We start from the raw sequence: 5,056 nt of genomic DNA, 5'->3' as shown, positions 1-5,056 counted from the left end.
ACTTTTTCCTCAATGTGTCCTCTGTGTGAGCTAATTAAAATCATGTTTTACTGCAATGTCAGCACATGAAGTTGCTGACTTTCTTGTTGTCTTCTACATAGTACAAAATGAATGTTGTCATTTGATAAATTCAGGATCTTAAAGGTTCTGTCTGATGGAATCTAATGTATGCTGCTCTATATATGTTTAATGCTTTCAAACTGCTTCTCTTCCTTTGTTCAAATTACAGATTCAAGACCTGTACATAATGTTCTCTCCTGCCATCCTTAAGCCTCACTCGCCTCAAAAATAACAGAATTTTTAAAAAGATCTAAGCAAAAGTTGACATTGCTTTCCTTTCAGCCTGTTTTAACTTAGTTTTTAAGCCACATGTCCAGAAGCCACACTCATATGCATTCAATGAGAACTGGCTCTACAGGTGTAATTTTCTTACAGCTTACTTTTACATTGATAACAGGGTGTGTTTTCTATGTTCATTTGAAAGTAAACTCTACCACCTTACATCACATCTGATAATAAGAAGTAGTTAAAGAATATGAGTATAGAAAACATGGGATTAATTTCTCTAACCAATAGCAGGCTTGCACCATGATTCCGGTTTGTAAAGCTCTTGGAAGTTTCTGTTTATGGTGCATCTCATCTCAGTAACAGAAATATGTATGAGAAAAATAACCTGCTACTGCATGTATCTTTGCTTTCACTATTTCTATCCTTTTTTTTTTTTTTTGGTGTGTGTGTGTGTGTAACAAAAAGCAAAGTCAGTATCTCTATATTTTACAGTAAATGATAAAGAGCAAAGTATCCAGGTCCGGCCCTAAGCTATATCACCTTGCGCTGTGATCCACACAAACCTTATAACTTAGTTTGGGACTGAGTCAGTTCTTCAGTGAGAAATCTCCACATATCAATTTATTGATAGGTGCTACAGCAATGAGTGGTGGCATTCCAAGAAACTGCTCAGTCCAGGGTGCACCTTTACCCTTCTCCCCACTCCCATCCTCATCCAGCTCTCTTCTCTAGTGCTGAGGGCCAGTGCACTACTGACTTCTGGCTAAGATACAAAGCACAGAGCTCAAAGAAATTGTCTCAACTCCTAAGGACCTTATCCAAAGTACATTAAAGCTGATGAGAGCCTTCCTATTGACTTCAGAAGGCCTCAGATCCAGTCCCCCAGGGAAAAGATCCTTAAACCAGCACATCCTTAAACGAGCCAGGAGAGAACTTCTTGAAATCAATATCTCTCTATCAATATTGGTACCTAAAACCATACAAAGACACTTTACTTGAGAGTCCCGCCAGCTGGAGGGGGGGGCAGGGAAGAAGAAGAAAAATAAATTAAAAAAAAACCCCTTGGGATACACCATGAGACGCCATTACCTAAGATAAGCAGCTGAGTCTGAGCAGTGACCACAACAGCTAGAAAAGTATATCCTAACCTTTCTGTGTTTGTGCTCACTTCACTTGCTTTGCTTTACTGTACTCCCAGCTCTGCACTGAATACACTAAATGACTTACATTACAGACTGCAACAAAGGCAGTTATACCCCAATCTTCATTAAGGTCTTAATGCAGCAAGGTACTTAAGCACATGCCTAACTTTAAGTACAAGGGAAGTCTAATTAACTTCAATGGGACTGCTCGCTTGCTTTAAGCTAGGCATGTGCTTAAGTACCTTGCTGAAACTGAGCCCAAGACTCCAGGTGCTACCATTTATACAAGTGTCATTAAACACAGAGCTAGTGTACTTAAATACACAAACTTCCTAACCCCTAAAACCAGATCATTAAATTACAGTACTTACTAGAAAACAGCAAAGGTGAGCATGTTGATGAAGCATCACATACAGTAACGAAGACAGTAAGCATCAAAAGAGATTAAAAATACCATATCCTGTGCACATTTTCAGCACTCCACCTGCAGTTTGTACGAGTATGTTGGTTCCTTCAGATTTCAGGTTTCCATAGTCAGAGACTACAGACTTCTGAAAGGCCTACGCAAAAGATCTTGATCCAAAAATAATACCACCTCTAACTTAGGTATGAAAGAACAAAGACATGAAACTGGAAATGGTTAGTGCCTCAGGGGGAAAGTAAAGATTGTTTGGGTTCCTTAATAGTCCTTTTTTGTACTTTCAAGCATTTATGCTATTTTTCAGCTGTCTGAATTTCTTGTATTTTTAGTGCCTGTTTAATCGCCATCAGATAGAAGTTAAGCCACTCGCTGTGTGACCGCAGGCAAGTTACTTGACCTGCTTTTTACTCTTCTTATCTGGCTGTGTAATCCAGTACGAATGGGAGCTCAGTGAAAGCTAGAAACTGTGTGTGTGCTTAGCAGAAGGACTGGGCTAGTCTATTGGTTAGTTCATCAAGTACTTTGTCAGAGTCAAGAAAGTATTTACTGGGGAAGGACAATCTGTCTCAGGCCAGACAGGCTTTAATTCTGCCCATTCCCTGTGATATTTTTTTGAGCTCTGTTTCTTCATTAGTGGTTGGACTTGATAAGCTTAAAGGCCTTTTCTAACCTAAATGATTCAATAATTCATTAATTCCATAATTAAGAGTTGCACCACAAAGCCATGAACTGCAGATTTGGAGCTGCACAGGGGTTCCTACTTAGAAACCCAGGGTCTCAAAAAATTAGGTCTTCTTTCTCCATTCTCAAGGCAGCTCGCAGCTTGACTAAGGTACTAGAATAATTTCCCTGTGTGTATGTGGTTAAGAACCTGAAACTATACACAGATTGTGGCTTATTCTTGTGGCTTATTTCTGTTTGGTAAATACAACTGTTAAATAAAGTTCACCTCATGCTCAGGACAATACGGAATGACTCCCTCAGACTGAACACCAAGGATTTAACCCACAGGGAACAGTGTACCTGAATGAGATCAGGAAAATTTGGTCTTTAGGATGAGAGGAGAGAGACAATAGTCAAAGCTAATTGATATGAATCTCATTTTACATATGGCAGTTAAGTACTATGGTGATGAGTACAGAACTGGGTTTTTTCTCCTTTTAATTGATTATCTGGTTATTTTGCTGAGGTCAGTAGCAAATGTCTCTGACCTCATCATTTGCTGAAGCAACTGTATTGTCACCAGCACTGGAGTGGAACATTCTTAACTGAACGGATTAAGAAAAATGGTCATGAAAGGAATGCTGAAATGCACTCAGTCTTTGGTAACCAAGACCATTACTGTATAAAATGAGATACTGAAAAGAGTGTTACACTGGACAATTGCTTCAAATAATCATTTGTTAAACATCATTCTACTTACCTGTTATTCTACCTACTGCTCCGTGTTGACTAGTTGGATGCTCTGAAAAAGAATGAGACACTTGAAATTAAAATTTATTTCAGGAAAAAGGACATAGAAAGCATTTCTAGAGGATCTTTCACAATGAAGAAAGATATGTATTTACAAAGTTATGCAATTACTCAAACAGTATTTGAGTATACTTTGAAAACTGTTAAAAGAGAAGAGGGGAAAAACCTGCTGGCTTAGTTCTTTCCAAAAGGAAAAGTGCTTTGCTTGATTTTATAAGCAACATGCTGTTCTGTTGTCAGCCTTTCTGCATCTGTTATATCATGGGTCTTGACAACATCATAGGCCAATGTCCCTTGTGATTGAAGTAAAGTATTAAATTTTAGTATCCAGAACAAGGTGATATTTCAAAGGCCAGGCTGTTATTGAGCTTGCAGGTGATAAGTCTCAAATTCTGAAATTCTGCATTTTATAGAGAAGCACAACTGCTGACTTCAAAAATAAGTTTATAAGAAACTGCCAAGCACAAATGAACAAAGTTCCCAATGCTCTGGACCTGATTAGTGCCAGAGGGTTCCAGGGCAGAGTTCAGATTACTTTTCTTGAGCTTCTCTGTGGCTTCTTCACTTTACAGAATAGGAAACACATGCTGGTAGTGGTGTTAGAGAGGATTATATTAAAATCAGGTACAAACCTTACCTAAGAGTCAGAGAAGTCCTGTAACTGAAATCTTTTTTTGCACCAGTATTAGAACAACAGCATCATAGTTAAAATAATTGTATAATGCCATTGTAATACAGGTTACGGAAGTAACAGTCAAGTGAGACTCCACCTGGAGTACTGTGTCCAGCTCTGAGGCACACAACATAAGAAGGAGCTACTGCAGTGAGTCCAGAGGAGGGCCATGAAACACCTGAAACACCTCTCCTGTGAAGCCAGGCTGAGAGAGTTTGGGTTGTTCAGCCTTGAAAAAAGTAGGTTCCAGAGAGAGCTTACAGCCTTCCAGTAACTGAAGGGGCCTAGAAGAGAGCTGCAGAGAGACTTTTTACAGGGCATGTAGTGATAGGATGAAGAGTAAAGGCTTTAAACTGAAAGAGAGTAGATTTAGTTTAGATACCAGGAAGAAATTCCTTACTGTGAGAGTGGTGAGGCAATGGAATAGGTTGCCCAGAGAAGCTGTATGTGCCCCATCCCTGGAAGTGTTAAAGGCCAGGTTGGATGGGACTTTGAGCACCCTGGTCAAGTGGAAGATGTCTCTGCCCATGGCAGGGATCTTGGACTAGATGGTCATTAAAGTCCCTTCCAACCAGAACCATACTATGAAGTTTGATGATTTCCTGAGGAATATCCTGCTTGAGTAGTAGATTGCAAGACTACAGACACCTCCTGGCTTCATAGGTGCAGAATTGTTAAATTTTCAGGCTATAAACAGTAAATAATAAAACATTTACCTTAGGGATCGTCAGGTTGCAGCTGTTGATCTTTGCTGCAGGGAATCTCCAGACTAAGAAGTGTCATGTCTATCACTTGGAATAGATGTCTGAATAGTTTCAAATGTATGGAACTGGCTAGTGTTGTAACAAGAAATAATGTGAATTGCAAAAGGTGGATATGAAAGCTAGGTGTTTGGGTAAACAACCAACACAAAACACTGGGGTGTTCACTTCAGATATGGAATAAACCAAAATTTTCTTTTCTATAAAAAGGATTTATGAAAAATCATCTTTCACACTTGGTCCCCACAAAGAGGAGCTGGTGGTGCAGCCCCTGACTTATATCATAGTGAAATCACAG

The 5,056-nt window shown here is 39.3% G+C and overlaps 1 long non-coding RNA gene across 1 annotated transcript; it reads right to left on the bottom strand.

Annotated features, from left to right (window-relative positions):
• Nucleotides 1-1,705: 1,705 nt before the first annotated feature.
• On the bottom strand, nt 1,706-4,811 carry LOC116782737. The gene is made up of 4 exons (XR_004355339.1): nt 4,714-4,811; nt 4,095-4,292; nt 3,275-3,316; nt 1,706-2,874 (listed from the first exon to the last, which is right to left on the bottom strand). It is a non-coding gene; the product is annotated as an uncharacterized LOC116782737 (long non-coding RNA).
• Between the last annotated feature and the right edge of the window lie 245 nt (nt 4,812-5,056).

Source organism: Chiroxiphia lanceolata, chromosome 2, assembly GCF_009829145.1.
Source record: "Chiroxiphia lanceolata isolate bChiLan1 chromosome 2, bChiLan1.pri, whole genome shotgun sequence".
Classification (NCBI taxonomy): Eukaryota; Metazoa; Chordata; class Aves; order Passeriformes; family Pipridae; genus Chiroxiphia; species Chiroxiphia lanceolata.
This window is presented reverse-complemented; position numbering and strand designations above follow the sequence as displayed.